The 16,598-nt window shown below is 48.6% G+C and overlaps 2 pseudogenes; one reads left to right on the top strand and one right to left on the bottom strand.

Annotated features, from left to right (window-relative positions):
* Positions 1–14,834: 14,834 nt before the first annotated feature.
* Positions 14,835–15,000, bottom strand: LOC137354784 (U2 spliceosomal RNA; annotated as a pseudogene).
* Positions 15,001–16,011: 1,011 nt separating this feature from the next.
* LOC137354816 (U2 spliceosomal RNA) lies at positions 16,012–16,118 on the top strand (annotated as a pseudogene).
* Positions 16,119–16,598: the final 480 nt, after the last annotated feature.

Raw genomic sequence — 16,598 nt, 5'->3', positions numbered from 1 at the left:
GGCTCGAAGGGCCGAATGGCCCACACCTGCTCCTATTTTTCTATGTTTCTATGACCCGAGCCCGACAGAACCACATCCGACCTGAGCCTGATTCGGCCTGAGTCCTTTCATTTTTTCCCGAGCCCAACCCGACCCAACCTGACCATCAGTTAACCCAACTTTCGTTTTTCACTTTGTTACTTATCTGCACAAGCTTTAAAAAACTATAACTAAACAAACTTTCTAGTCCAAAAAGTACATTAAAATTGGAGCCACGTAACAGAGGTGGCGATGGAGTGTGTCCGACCCGGCCCGAGCCCAAATTTCGGACCCGGAAGAGCGACCCGACCCAACTCATGTCATCGGGTCCTGTCAGGTTCGGGTCAGATAGCCATGCTCTACCTTTGTTAACAGGTAAGAGTTTTGGCTTGGATATAAATTGGTTAGTCTGGAGTACAATCTTACTAGTGACTAAACATTTTGTAACTGAATAATACATGCAGTAACAACCGTTCAACTTTTTGCAGAAAAGCTTTTTGTTAATAATTATAATGTCAGAGCTGAATCGGAGTTGACAGTGATAGACTGAGATGTAGACATGAGTGAATTTAAGAGAATCACTTTATTGGAGGAACTGAAGGGCGCTCTTTATTTGTAATTGTGTTTACCTAATTTTGTCACTAGCTTTGATGAGCAAATGATATTATGTCCATGAGAGATTCTGTTGTTTTTGTATGTTAGAATCCAAGACCTGGTTTCACAGCCTATCAATTTAAATAAACTAGCCTTTGCTACCTACCATTAATCTCTCTGTCCCTTCCTGTCCCACTCTGCTTTTCTGTTTTACATGAGTCTTCTGAAGTACTATCTGCTTCACCCTATAAAATTCTCCTGATTTGGAGATCACTGCCCTTTTGTTGGCTGCCCTGTCTTCAGATACATATTACAAGCAGATGGAGAAGTTGCACAGAGACCACCACGAGTTAAATTGTCTTGTGAGAAATTATCCATCTTTCAATTTCAGATGTTTCTACTGCCTCACCTCAGTAACCACAATCCTCTCCTTGAGCTTCATGGTTTATTGGATGAATTTGCAGTCCTGACACAGTGTGAATCCACAGAGGTCATCCGATAAGGTCATCAGATACAGTTGTGCTGCTCTCCATTGATGTTTGTATGCATGGTTGCTATATTTATAAGGAGAAATGTGTTTTAAGGCATTCTGTGTTTTGATAGTACTAGATTAGCTATATACTTTATATACAGATTAATTGACCCCATGTTTGTGGCTGAGTCAATAATATTGTCAATTGTCGATGGTGCAACATGTTGGTGCCTTTCCCTGGGTCAAAACCTCCCCGTACCTGGACAATGTTGCCATCTTCACGGAATAACAGAATTGTTACAGCGCAGAAGGCGACCATTCAGCCCATCGTGTCTGCACTGGCTCTCCAAATGAGAAATTCACCTAATGCCAGTCCCCTGCTCTCTCCCTGTAGCCCTGCACATTCTTCCTTTTCAGTTAACTATCTAATTCCCTTTTGAATGCCTCTATTGAACCTGCCTGCACCGCACTCTCAGGCAGCACATTCCAGATCCTAACCACTTGCTGCTTGAAAATGTTTTCCTCATGTCACTTTTGCTTCTCTTGCCAATTACTTTAAATCTGTGCTCTCTCATTATCGATCCTTTCACAAGTGGGAACAGTTTCTCTCTATCTACTCTGTCCAGACCCTTCATGATTTTGAATACCTCTATCAAATCTCCTCTCAGCCGTCTCTTCGCCAAGGAAAACAGTCCCAACCTCTCCAATCTATCTTCATAACTGAAGTTCCTCATCCCTGGAACCATTCTTGTGAATCTTTTCTGTACTTTTTCCAACGCCTTCGCATCTTTCCTAAAGTGCGGCACCCAGAACTGGACGCAATACTCCAGCTGAGGCTGAACTAGTGTTTTATACAAGTTCAACATAACCTCCTTGCTCTTGTACTCTATGCCCCAATTAATAAAGCCCAGGATACTGTATGCTTTATTAACCGCTCTCTCAACCTGTCCTGCCACCTTCAATGACTTATGCAAATATACACCCAGGTCCCTTTGCTCCTGCACCTACTTTAGAGTTCCACCCTTTATGTTATATTGTCTCTCCATGTTCTTCCGACCAAAATGAATCACTTCACATTTCTCTGCATTGAACTTTATCTGCCACTTGTCCACTCATTCCACCAACTTGTCTATGTCCTTTTGAAGTTCTACACTATCCTCCTCACAGTTCACAATGCTTCCAAGTTTCCTATCATCTGTAAATTTTGAAATTGTGCCCTGTACACCAAGTTCTAGGTCATTAATCTATATCAGGAAGAGCACGGGTCCCAACACTGATCCCTGGGGAATTCCACTACAACCTTTCTCCAGCCTGAAAAACATCCATTAACCACTACTCTCTGTTTCCTGTCATTCAGCCAATTCCGTTTCCATGTTGCTACTGTCCCTTTTATTCCATGAGCTATAATTTTGCTCACAAGTCCGTTGTGAAGCGCTGCTCGGATCTGCTGTCTGATGAGCATCTGTGACCAGTTCAAACCGGCCTCAGGAGCCAAAGTAAATTGCAGCAAAAACGTGACCTTGTTCTTTGGGAACTGGGCCAACTGATCCATTGCCCCTTCACCGTCCCGTCAGAATATCTGTAAGTGCTGGGGATATGGTTTGGAGGGACCGGGATGTGCGTCAAAAATGGAAGGAGCATTTAGCGTGAAATAGAAACTGGTCATGTGGGAGCGATGCTCCCTCACCACTGCGGGCAAGAACCTGGTCATCAGGTGCGAGGCGCTTTTGGTTTTGCTGTCTGTGGCGCAGGTCTGGCCCATACCCCACTCCTGCACTGTTGCCGTCACCTGAGCCATGTTCTACTTTATGTGGACATTGAAAAAAACTGTGTCCCGATGTACAAACCATACATAAAGGGGAAAATCGTACCCAACGTAGCCCTCATCCTGATGGCTACTGTCATGCTGACCCCCACCTGCCAAGAATGAGGCATATTAATTTTGTCATGTGACCATTAATGTTAAACTGTTACTGGAGTGAAGAAATTACTTGTTTGAAGATCACCAGACACTGGGCTGGAAGGAGATTTGCATACCATGAGATGCTGCTTGTGGAGACAAAGGACTATTCCCTGCTCCAATTAACCCCAAATGGACTTTGATCACCATACATTGAAGGTGTAAGGAAGAGCATTCCAGAGAATGCTAAGGCAATACAATCCACAAACCTCACAGGAGAGATTGTTCCAAATAAGGAGCTAATCACATGACTAACCTGCTGGGCAACCTGAGGTTTTTTGAATTGTGCCGCACAGAAAGGAACAGAAGGCAGTTCGCAACTGAAGCTGGAACAAGGAAGCCGCTCTCTCTCTCTGTCTCACTTTCTCCCAAGCCACTGGACCTAGGGAAGGCACGTAAACCTCGAGAGAGAAAAGACTCTGACATCGAAACAAGTTGAAGTGATCACTGGGCCCCAACGAATTGTAAGACTTACTGGCAACCAAAGACTCCACATTGACCTCAAAGGACTGTAACTACCTGATATTGTCTGAAACTTTTCCCCTTTATTCCTTTTACTTTTTCTGTCTCTATCTGCGTGTGTTTATCGCGTGTGCATGCTAGCATGGTCGCGTCGCATATTTGTCGTCGTTAACTGGATTAGAGTTTAAGATTAATAAACTTCCACCTTTCTTGTTTAAATCTAAGTAAACTTGTTTGATTTCTTTACCTGACAGTTGGAGCAGTGAACAAGGATTCACTGAGGGGGAGCTGAAACACGGTGTTTTAAAATTAAACCCTCTTATGGTTTAACCAGGCAGAGGTTGAAAGGGAACCCCTAGACCCCCTTCTCACATGGTCATAACAGAAATGTGGGGCTAGCGTCCTGGATTTGACCCACAGACAAACGAGAAAATTGGAAGTGGGAAGTCAAATTGATCCCAAACAAAAAGAGAAAAGATTTCAATGCAGGTTTTCTCGTGGTTGTGTGTGCTAGAATACTAACATGTCTGTGACTGAAGCTAATAGCTCCCCAAGCCAGGGTGAAGTAACTTGGGATAAGTTAAAAGCACTGTCTATGGAGGAGTTCAGAAAAATGGCAGAGCAGTGTGGGATCACTGTACGTGGCAAGGCTAGGAAGTCTGAACTCCTAAGGCTAGTGGCCAACCATTTTTCCCTTGAATCTAAAGAAGCAGAAACAGGATTAGAAGCAGACCCAGACAGGGTATTGCTAGCAAAGATACAATTGGAACAGCGGAAACTAGAATTAGAAGACAAGAAAGAGAAAGAGAAAGAGAGAGATAGGAGAAAGAAAGAGACAGGAAAGAGAAAGAGAAAGAACCTTCCAGAAAGAATCGAAGAAAGGGTGCTAAGGCGGCTTGAGATAACTAGGGGGCGACAGAGTAACCCCAGTGAAAGCACGGTCAATATGGAGGAGCGTAATTCAGGGCTGGGTACAGAATTGTTAAAACCTTCCCAACTGATCCCAACGTTCAATGCAGGAGACGTGGAAGTGTTTTTTGTGTCTTTTGAAAAACTGGCAAGGCAGTTAAAGTGGCCGGCTGAGGCTTGGACTCTGTTGTTACAGAGTAAATTAGTAGGAAAAGCCCGTGAGGTTTATTCCATGTTGCCAGATGAGAGTTCATCAAATTATGAAATAACAAAAAATGCTATCCTCGGGACATATGAGTTAGTACCGGAAGCCTATCGCCAAAAGTTTAGAACCCTCAAGAAGCAAGCTGATTAAATTTACTTGGAGTTTGAAAGAAATAAGCAGCTGGCTTTTGACCAGTGGCTGTGGGCTCTTAAAGTACAGCTCAGCCATGAAAATCTCAGAGAAGTAATTTTGTTAGGGGAATTTAAAAACTCTCTCCCACTCTCCATAAAGACACATGTAGAGGAACAGAAGACTCATAGAGCCTGGCAGGCCTCAGTCCTGGCTGATGAGTTTGTTCTCATTTATAAGTCAGTTTCCCAGGGAAAACCTTTCTTAATCACCCCCACAAATCTGAAAAGGACAAAGGATGGGAAGGTGATAGAAGCCCAAGCAGTCCTGGGAGAGAAAAAAAAGCAGGAGACATGGGGGGCCCTCCTCCACCCAAAAAGGAAGGTGCTGTAAGTAGGACTGAGACCCGGAGACCTGTGTGCTTCCATTGTAATAAAGCAGGGCATTTAAGAGCTGACTGCTGGAAACTAAACGAAACATAATATGATAGAATTCTTCATCAAGATGGAGAGTGACGTAGTTGATTCTGAGACTAGGGTCCTGAATCTTCGTAAAGGAAACTATGAAAGTATGAGGCACGAGTTGGCTATGACGGATTGGGAAACGTTACTTAAAGGGATAACGGTGGACAGGCAATGGCAAACATTCAAAGTGCACATGGATGAACTGCAGCAATTGTTTATTCCTGTCTGGCACAAAAGTAAAACGGGAAAAGTAGCCAAACCATGGATTACAAGGGAAATTAGAGATAGCATTAGATCCAAGGAAGAGGCATACCACAGCTCCCACTGCTGCTGGCGACGTCCAGGCCGGTCATTCTAGGCGGTGACTTCAACTGCATCATCGATACAGCTGGATGATCCGGCAGTGACGACAGCAAACTGGACGCTACGTCCAGATTCCTAATAGAAACAGTAAAAGATGCCAAACTGCACGAAGTCTTCAGCAAACCTGCAGACGGAGCGCAGTGCAGATACACCTGGTCAAGATCGGACGGGTCTGCCCGTTCCAGGATTGACTTCCTGTTTGTGTCCCGTGCTGTCACGGTCGGATCCACCGACGTCAAGCCGGTGTTCTTCTCCGACCATTGCCCCTTACTGGCCGACTGTCACTTACAGGATGACCAGCGGGTTGGCAGAGGGACGTGGAAGCTCAATTGTACACTGCTAACCCCAGAGAACATTGAGGAACTCAAAAGGGATTACAAAGGTTGGGGAACCGTGAAACCCCTCTTTGAGTCTCCAGTTCACTGGTGGGAGGCGATCAAGGAGAACATCAAGAGGTTCTTTATCTTCAAAGGGGTTCAGAGGGCGAGAGAGAGACAGAGGGAAATGTCCCGACTCCAGAAAAGTATGCAAAATCTGCTCCGGCTGCAGTCGATGGGGGTTAAGGTCAAGGAGGACCTCCAAGAGTTGAAGAGCCAGCAGGCTTCGCTCTTTGCCACGGAGGCCTCCAAGATCATCTTCCAGTCCGGAGACCGCTCCATTAGGCAGGATGAGTTGTGCTCGCGTTACTTCTTCCAAAAGGTACACAGAGAGAGCTCTGTTATCAGCAGCCTGAAGGAAGATGATGGCTCGGTAACGTCTTCGCAGTCCGACATACTAAGGATCAGCAAATCCTTTTATGCTGGGCTGTATGACGCGAAGCCCACAGACAGCAGAGCCTCCCAGTCCTTCCTGTCATCTATCACAGAGGTCTTAGATGACAGCAGGAGGGAGAGACTGGACAAGCCGCTAACTCTGGACAAGCTGACAAAGATCGTCAAGTCCTTCGAGACGAGTAAAACTCCCGGAAGCGATGGTTTACCGGTCGAGTTGTACTCGGCCCTGTGGGACTGGGTCGGTACAGTCCTGCTGGAAGTATACGAGAGTATGCTCCTGGCCGGCAGCATGTCAGAATCCATGAGGAAAGGCATCATCACCTTCATCTACAAGCGGAAGGAGGAGAGGGCAGAAATTGGCAACCCATCTCACTGCTTAATGTTGACTACAAGATTCTGTCAAAAGTCATAGTCAAGTCTGCTCTGGAGTTGGTGATTCACCCTGATCAGACCTGTACTGTACCTGGCAGGAAGATCTCTGATAGCCTCGCGCCGCTCAGGGATACGATCGCCTAGTTAAGGAAAGGAGGGTGGACACCTGCCTCATCAGCCTGGACCAAGAGAAGGCTTTTGACAGAATATCGCACACCTACATGATGGCCGTGCTTTCCAAAATGGGGTTTGGGGAGGGAATCTGCAATTGGATCAAACTGCTCTACACAAACATCAGTAGCGCGGTCTCAATCAATGGGTGGGAATCAGAAAGTTTCCCGATCCAATCTGGAGTCAGACAGGGCTGTCCTCTGTCCCCGGTCTTGTTTGTTTGCTATATTGAACCCTTTACTGAGTCTATTAGGAAGGATGCGAGCATAAAAGGGGTGACAATCCCAGGCAGTGGAGGCACTCAGGTTAAAACCTCCCTGTACATGGATGACGTCACAATCTTCGGATCCGCTGTCCGTGCGCAGACTGATGAGCATCTGCGACCAGTTCGAACTGGCCTCGGGAAAGTTAACCACAACAAGAGTGAGGCCATGTTCTTTGGGAACTGGGCTGACTGATCCTTTGTCCCCTTCACAGTCAGGTCAGATTACCTGAAGGTGCTGGGGACATGGTTCGGAAGGGCCGGGGTGTGCACCCAAACCTGGGAGGAGCGAGTAGCCAAGGTACAACAAAAGTTGAGCATGTGGGGGCAGCGATCTCTCTCCATTGTGGGTAAGAACCTGGTCATCAGGTGCGAGGCGCTCACGTTGTTGCTGCACGTGGCGCAGGTCTGGCCCATACCCCACTCCTGCGCCGCGGCAGTCACCCGAGCCATTTTCTGCTCCATATGGGGATTCAAAATGGACCTGGTCTGGAGGGGCACGATGTTCAAACCTCTGGATAAAGGCGGGAAAAATGTACCTAACGCCGCCCTCATCCTGATGACTACCTTCGTGTGCGGCTGCATCAAGCTGTTTGTAGACCTCCAGTACGCAAGCTCCAAGTGTCACTACATGCTGAGGTTCTATCTGTCCCCAGTGTTGCAAAGGATGGGCCTGGCCACATTGCCACGGAACACTCCATCCAATTGGTCCGTGCCGTATCACCTATCCTTTATGGAAAAGTTTCTGCGGAAAAACACCTTTGACCACCAATCCATCAGGCAGTGGTCTGCACAGAATGTCCTCAAGGTCCTACGGGAAAAGGAGATGGTGGATCCTGTCGGATGGTTCCCCGAGCAGACTGCCAAAGTCATTTGGCAGAATGCCTCATCACCAGAACTTTCAAACAAGCACCAAGATGTAGCTTGGCTGGTGGTGAGAAGGGCCCTCCCTGTCAGATCCTTCCTGCACACCTCCGCATGCTGCCCTCAAGGTGGCTGCAGTGGCATCACGACGGTTGCCCACCTCCTCCTGGAATGTGTCTTTGCAAAGCAGGTGTGGAAAGAGATGCAGTGGTTTTTGTCGAGGTTCATCCCAAGCAGCTCTGTAACACAGGAGTCTGTGCTCTACAGGCTGTTCCCAGGGACGCACACCGAGATGAACATCAACTGCTGCTGGAAGACTATCAATTCGATGAAAGACGCCATTTGGTCTGCCCGAAACTTGCTGGTCTTCCAGCGCAAAGAGTTGCCCATGACCGAATGTTGCAGACTGGCACATTCCAAGGTCCGGGACTACGTGCTGAGGGACGCACTAAAGCTTGGGGCAGCCACGGCAAAGGCTCAATGGGGAAAGACCACTGTGTAAGGTCCCCCCCACCAAGGTGAACTGAGGGGCTGGATCCATGGAAAACCCCTCCAGCTGTCGCCAGAAAATATTTGTTTGTTGTAAAATGTAAATGGCATCAAAAATGAAATGGAACGGTTGTGAGGCAACTCGCTCCTGTATTGAAGGAAACTGATCTCCTTTGCACTGTTTGACTTGGTGCTTTTTGGAACTGTTTTGTTATGTATTTTTTACAGATTTTATGAATGAAGTACATTTTGGGTATAAAAAAAAATCTCTCCCCACGGATGCTGATGGATCTGCTCAGTCCTTCCAGCATTTTTCGCTTTTATTTCAGATTTCAAGCATTAGCAACATTTGACTTTTTTCATGTCATTTCTCTCTAGCTTTGTATTGCACTGACTAGGGAGATGGAACAGAGATGCCAACAGCGAGGCCTCCCCCGACAGAGGGAGCTCCACCACCTCCCCGGCCCAAAAATTTCCATTTATTAAGAACTCTACTCAACCAGCGGTTCTCCCTTCCGCGGCTCATGTCTTCGAAACCGTCGCTTTTCAGGTCAGCCTGACTATTTATTCATTTGCAACGGTAAATATTGACACATTTTAGTCTTAAAACGCTCTTAAACCGTGGGTCTCATCGGAATTCAAAATTAATCCAAAAATAATATTTTCCCTTTTATACAGTGCCACACGCTGCTAATTTGCATATCATCACAGCTTGGCCAATCACAGCACCCGGTTTTATCTTCCTCTGACGTCTGTCTCGGGCTGGGGTTGTGCGGCCGAACGTTGTTTGAATTGAAGGCGCCGGATGGAGATGTCAATCAACAGCAAATCAGCCCTGTTGATTTGTCCGTTAAAACTACACCCGCCCTCTCGCCTTTCCATTGGTTCAGGTCAATGTCACTCAGCGGTTGCAAGTCAGGTGATGAAGGTGGAGGCGGGGCTGACATTTGGAGCGAGCTCTGTGTTGGAATGATGTCTGTCAGTGCGAGTGTTTCCCAGGCTCTGTGATCAGAGACACTCACTGCAACACAAAACACTGACTTTGTCTTTACATCTGTTTCTGAACCAGGATCTCAAATTGTTTTATTCAAAGAATATGAATTTCCCCCCACTCTTTTTTCCAAAAATATATTTTAATCATAAGATTTGTAAAAATACATTGCAGAACAGTTCAAATTTGACAGTGCATAAAGTGCAAGACAGATCACTTTTAATACACGACATGAGGTGCCTCACAACATTTGCCATTACAGGTTTTATTTATAATGTACATTTATTTTTTTTTAAATTTCCAAAATATACTTTATTCATAAAAATCTGTAAAAATTACATTACCAGTTTCAAACAGCATCAAGTCAAAAAATACAAACAGTGCAAAGGAGGTCCGTTTGCTTCATTACAAATCATGAGTTGCCTCACAACCCTCCCATTTCACATTTGTCAGGCCAATTACATTTTTACATTTTACAGCAAATGAAAATTTTCCCGATACAGCCCGAGGGGTTTCCCATGGATCCAGCCCCTCAGTTCAGCTTGGTGGGGGGACCTTACACTGTGGTCTTTCCCCATTGAGCCTTTGCTGCGGCTGCCCCAAGCTTTAGTGCGTCCTTCAGCACGTAGTCCTGGACCTTGGAATGTGCCAGTCTGCAACATTCGGTGGTGGACAACTCTTTGCGCTGGAAGACCAGCAAGTTTCGGGCAGACCAAAGGGCGTCTTTCACCAAATTGATAGTCCTCCAGCAGCAGTTGATGTTTATCTCGGTGTGCGTCGCTGGGAACAGCCCGTAGAGCACGGACTCCTGTGTTACAGAGCTGCTTGGAATGAACCTCGACAAAAACCACTGCATCTCATTCCACACCTGCTTTGCAAAGACACATTCCAGGAGGAGGTGGGCAACCGTCTCTTCCCCAACACAGCCACCGCGGAGGGGGTGAGACTTCGGGCGTGCAGGAAGGATCTGACGGGGAGAGCTCTTCTCACCACCAGCCAAGCTACATCTTGGTGCTTGTTTGAAAGTTCTGGTGATGAGGCATTCCGCCAAATGACTTTGGCGGTCTGCTCGGGGAACCATCCGACAGGATCCACCGTCTCCTTTTCCCGTAGGATCTTGAGGACATTCCGTGCAGACCACTGCCTGATGGATCGGTGGTCAAAGGTGTTTTTCCGCAGAAACTGCTCCACGAAGGATAGGTGGACTGGAGGTCTACACACAGCTTGATTCAGCCGCACACGAAGGTGGTCCTCAGGATGAGGGCCACGTTGGGTACATTTTTCCCGCCCTTATCCAGAGGTTTGAAAATCGTGTCCCTCCGGACCAGGTCCATTCTGGATCCCCAGATGAACCGTAAAATGGCTCGGGTGACGGTCACAGCGCAGGAGTGGGGTATGGGCCAGACCTGCACCACGTACAGCAACAACATTAGCGCCTCGCACCTGATGACCAGGTTCTTACCCACAATGGAGAGAGATCGCTGCCCCCACATGCTCAACTTTTGTTGTACTTTGGCTACTCGCTCCTCCCAGGTTTTGGTGCACGCCCCGGCCCTTCCGAACCATATCCCCAGCACCTTCAGGTAGTCTGACCTGACGGTGAAGGGGACAAAGGATCGGTCAGCCCAGTTCCCAAAGAACATGGCCTCGCTCTTGCCGTGGTTAACTTTGGCTCCCGAGGCCAGTTCGAACTGGTCGCAGATGCTCATCAGTCTGCGCACGGACAGCGGATCTGAGCAGAAGACGGCGACGTCATCCATGTACAGGGAGGTTTTAACCTGAGTGCCTCCACTGCCTGGGATTGTCACCCCTCTTATGCTCGCATCCTTCCTAATAGACTCAGCAAAGGGTTCAATATAGCAAATAAACAAGACCGGGGAGAGAGGACAGCCCTGTCTGACTCCAGATTGGATCGGGAAACTTTCAGATTCCCACCCGTTGATTGAGACTGCGCTATTGATGTTTGTGTAGAGCAGTTTGATCCAATTGCAGATTCCCTCCCCAAACCCATTTTGGAAAGCACGTCCATCATGTAGGTGTGCGATATCCTGTCAAAAGCCTTCTCCTGGTCCAGGCTGATGAGGCAGGTGTCCACCCTCCTGTCCCATACATAGGCGATCGTATTCCTGAGTAGCGCGAGACTATCAGAGATCTTCTTGCTGGGTACAGTACAGGTCTGATCAGGGTGGATCACCAACTCCAGAGCAGACTTGACTCGACTGGCTATGACTTTGGACAGAATCTTGTAATCAACATTAAGCAGTGAGATGGGCAGCCAATTTCTGATTTCTGCCCTCTCCGTCTTCCGCTTGTAGATGAGGGTGATGATGCCTTTCCTCATGGATTCTGACATGCTGCCGGCCAGGAGCATACTCTCGTATACTTCCAGCAGGTCCGGGCCGACCCAGTCCCACAGGGCCGAGTAGAACTCGACCGGTAAGCCGTCGCTTCCGGGAGTTTTACTCGTCTCGAAGGACTCGACGGCCTTTGTCAGCTTGTCCAGAGTTAGCGGTTTGTCCAGTCTCTCCCTCGTACTGTCATCTAAGACCTCTGTGATAGATGACAGGAAGGACTGGGAGGCTCTGCTGTCTGTGGGCTTCACGTCATACAGCCCAGCATAAAAGGATTTGCTGATCCTTAGTATGTCGGACTGCGAAGACGTTACCAAGCCACCGTCTTCCTTCAGGCTGCTGATGACAGAGCTCTCTCTGTGTACCTTTTGGAAGAAGTAACGCAAGCACGTCTCATCCTGCTCGATGGAGCGGACTCTGGACCGGAAGGTGATCTTGGAAGCCTCCGTGGCAAAGAGCGAGGCCTGCTGGCTCTTCACCTCTTGGAGGTCCTCCTTGACCTCGACCCCCATTGACTGCAGCCGGAGCAGATTTTGCATAATCTTCTGGAGTCGGGACATTTCCCTCTGTCTCTCTCTCGCCCTCTGAACACCTTTGTGGATGAAGAACCTCTTGATGTTCTCCTTAATCGCTTCCCACCAGTGAACTGGAGACTCAAAGAGGGGTTTCACGGTCCTCCAACCTTTGTAATCCCTTTTGAGTTCCTCAATGTTCTCTGGGGTCAGCAGTGTAGCATTGAGCTTCCACGACCCTCTGCCAACCCGCTGGTCGTCCTGTAAGTGACAGTCGGCCAGTAAGAGGCAGTGGTCGGAGAAGAACACCGGCTTGACATCGGTGGATCTGACCGTGACGGCACGGGACACAATCAGGAAGTCAATCCTGGAATGGCAGACCCGTCCGATCTTGACCATGTGTATCTGCGCTGCGCTCCGTCTGCAGGTTTGCTGAAGACGTCGTGCAGTTTGGCATCTTTAACTGTTTCTATTAGGAATCTGGACGTAGCGTCCAGTTTGCTGTCGTCACTGCCGGATCGTCCAGCTGCAGCGATGATGCAGTTGAAGTCACCGCCTAGGATGACCGGCCTGGACGTCGCCAGCAGCAGTGGAAGCTGCTGGAAGACGGTCAGCCGCTCGCTGCGTTGTACCGGGGCGTACACGTTGATCAACCGGAGCGGAGCGTTGTTGTACATTACGTCTGCTACGAGGAGGCGACCGCCCACCACCTCCTTAACTTCGGAGATGGTGAAGTTACCTCCCCACAGCAGAATACCCAGGCCGGAGGAACGGCAATCATTACCCCCCGACCAGATCGATGGCCCGTGGGACCACCATCGCGACCTCTGCCTGTAGGTGCTGAGGTGTGGTATTCCACACTCCTGCAGAAACAGTAGGTCAGCTTTGATCTTGGCGAGGTAATCCAAGGTTGAAATACATCGCGTAGTGGATTTAATGCTACGCACATTAATTGAAGCAATCCTTATACCCATTTTATTAAAGTTAGTTGTTGCTTCCCATACCATTTGTCCTTGCTAGTCCCAGTCCTTCGGGAAGTTCCTGCATACCCATAGTGTGCGCAAGCTGTTTCACGTTCGTTAGGCTCAGAAACTCCTCCTGGTTTTTCAGGCAGGGTTCGTTCCGCTGGGGTGACATCGGGGGGGTCTTGTAGGCAGCAAGGATTGGGTTATCCTCTGCTGTTCCCCTCTGTTCCTCCTCGAAAACATCACTGCTCCCGGCTTCCCGGAGCTGAGGTGCGCCAGACGTGTCTTTGCTCTCGGTGTCCCAGAGCTGTGATGCGCTGGCCGTGTTGATCGGTGTGACGCTTTGGGGTTGGGGCACGCCGGGCCCATCACAGCACCCCGTGCCCGGGGGCTGGGATGCTTTATCTTCCATCTCCTTGGAGTTCTGCCGCCTCTTTTGAAGGGGCCGTCGTTCCAGCATTTCCCCGTCCAGTGAAGAGGAGCTGCTGTAGTCTGTTTCAGAAGGTTGCCTCCTCTTGCCACTGGTTTGGGTGGTGGCCTGTTCCGCTTTTGGATGTTTTTTCTTTGTGGTTTTCCTCTGGACCACTTGCCACTGACCTGTTTGTCCACCTGCTGCCTCCTCCTCCATTGATTCTGACTGTGGAGGAGGGGTTTCCGGGCGCAGGGTAGGTGCTGGGTCGCTGGTTTCAGCTGCCTCCCCTTTCTTCTCCTTCTCAGGTTGAAGTTACTCACTGCGGAGAAGGTTGCTGGTCTCCTTTCGAACACCGGACGCCTTCGTCGAACCTTTGCCCGGCCTTTCCTTGGACCTTGCCGCCTGAGCATAACTGAGGCAGCGTTTGGGGCAGGTTTTGTAGAGATGGCCTGCCGCACCGCACAAGTTGCAACACTTAATCTGTTTACAGTCCTTGGTCTGATGGCCTTCCTCCTTGCAGTTCTTGCAAACAACCGTGCTGCAGTTTGCTGCCATGTGACCAGGTTTGCCACAGGTGCGGCAAACTCTGGGCTGCCCAGCGTAGACCAAGAAGCCTCGACTTCCCCCGATAGCGAAGCTGGAGGGAGGGTGGATGATGGCTCCACTGGGATCTACCTTCAAGGTCACCTTGACCTGCCGCTTGCTGGTCCAAATCCCAAAGGGGTCCTTGACATCAGTGCTGCTGCCGGCCACCTCGACGTACCTGGCGAGAAAGGTGAGTACATCCACCACCGGAACATGGGGGTTGTAGAGGTGAATCGTCACCACCCGGTCCCGTTGTGACGGAAGCGTGAAGAGCGGCTCCGCTGTGAGGATCGACAGTGGAGCCCGGTCCCCTTTCTCCTTGAACGCCTTCAGGAACTTGATGCATCCCGCCACGTTCCGGAACGTCACGTCGAAGTATCCACTGCTGGGGAAATCCTGCAGGCAGAAGACGTCCGTCGCTTGAAATCCGCAGCAATCGAAGAGAATTTTCTTGATGAAGAAGGTGCGATCGACCGGTGCATCTCCTTCCTTGTCCTTCACGACCACCCGAACGGTGTTTCGCACTCCCAGGCCTGAAGCTCGAAGATTGGTTATAGCCATTTTACTCAAAGTCTACCCAAGATCAAAAGGCAATGATCATGGTGTCTTCTCAACCAAGTAAGCACTGATATGAACAGATACTACACTTGATCTTAGCCAAAAGGCCGAGAAGCGATATAATGTACATTTACATTTCTTGTCAAACATACTCTGGTGTATACAGCCTGAGGGTTTCCCATGGATCCAGCCCCTCAGTTCAGCTTGGAGGAGGGACCTTACACTGTGGTCTTTCCCCATTGAGCCTTTGCTGCGGCTGCCCCAAGCTTTAGTGCGTCCCTCAGCACGTAGTCCCGGACCTTGGAATTTGCCAGTCTGCATCATTGGATTGTTGACCTGCAAGTTTCGGGCAGACCAAAGTGCGTCTTTCACCGAATTGATAGTCCTCCAGCAGCAGTTGATGTTTGTCTCGGTGTGCGTCCCTGGGAACAGCCCGTAGAGCACAGACTCCTGTGTTACAGAGCTGCTTGGGATGAACCTCGACAAAAACCACTGCATCTCTTTCCACACCTGCTTTGCAAAGACACATTCCAGGAGGAGGTGGGCAACCGTCGTGATGCCACTGCAGCCACCTTGAGGGCAGCATGCGGAGGTGTGCAGGAAGGATCTGACAGGGAGGGCCCTTCTCACCACCAGCCAAGCTACATCTTGGTGCTTGTTTGAAAGTTCTGGCGATGAGGTATTCTGCCAAATGAGTCATCGAGTCATCTACGTCAGAGAAGGAGGCCATTCAGCCCATCGAGTCAATGCTGGCTCTCTGCGCAGCAATCCAGTAAGTCCCACTCCCCTACTCGATCCCCATAGCCCTGCAAGTTTATTTCCTTCCCTTCTTTGACTTCTCTGTCTTCATTTCTGGGGATAGGCTATCAACCAATCTTCACGATAAACCCACAGACTCCTGCAACTATCCTATTTCCTCACCCCCCGCACCCTGGAAGGACTCTATTCCATTCTCCCAGTTTTTCTCTCCCTCCTTAATTTTTCTTGGGGCAGCCGCAGCAAAGGCTCAATGGGGAAAGACCACTGTGTAAGCTCCCTCCTCCAAGCTGAACTGAGGGGCTGGACCCATGAGAAACCCTCAGGCTGTATACACCAGAGAATGTTTGACAAGAAATGTAAATGTACATTCTTTCGCTTCTCCGCCTTTTGGCTAAGATCAAGTGTAGTATCTGTTCATATCAGTGCTTACTTGGTTGAGAAGATACCATGATCATTTTTCTCTCCCTCCATAATCTTTTCGGACGATGCAACCTTCCATACTAGCACTTCAGATATGTCTTCCTTTTTCGTCATCCATCGTGGTAATGTTCCTGGACTAATTCTCCAGAGACATGAGTTCAAATCCCACTGCGACAGCTGGTGGAAATTTAAAATCAATTAATTAATCAAGAATAAAAAGCTAGTCCCAGTAATGGTGGCCATAACATGACTGAATTATTATAAAGAATAGGAAAAAAAATCATTTTAACCAAAAAGCAGTGACTAAAGAAATAAATCACACCCAACCACCAAAAAACACTCACTCCTGCTTTTATCAAAGCAACAAACACTCAGCAAGGATAAAGTTCACTGTGTGAATATGAATATTGAGATCACATGCCCCACGATGGTATCTGTTATTCATTTATTAATAGACGATGTCCATCACTAATCAAAACTACATTAGCCATATATGTGGTCTATCCTCCAAACCTTTAAAACATTTGTTTGCTTCCTG

This window comes from Heterodontus francisci, chromosome 41 (assembly GCF_036365525.1).
Source record: "Heterodontus francisci isolate sHetFra1 chromosome 41, sHetFra1.hap1, whole genome shotgun sequence".
NCBI lineage: Eukaryota > Metazoa > Chordata > Chondrichthyes > Heterodontiformes > Heterodontidae > Heterodontus > Heterodontus francisci.
The sequence above is the reverse complement of the archived record's forward strand: the minus strand, read 5'-3'. Positions and strand labels throughout refer to the sequence as shown.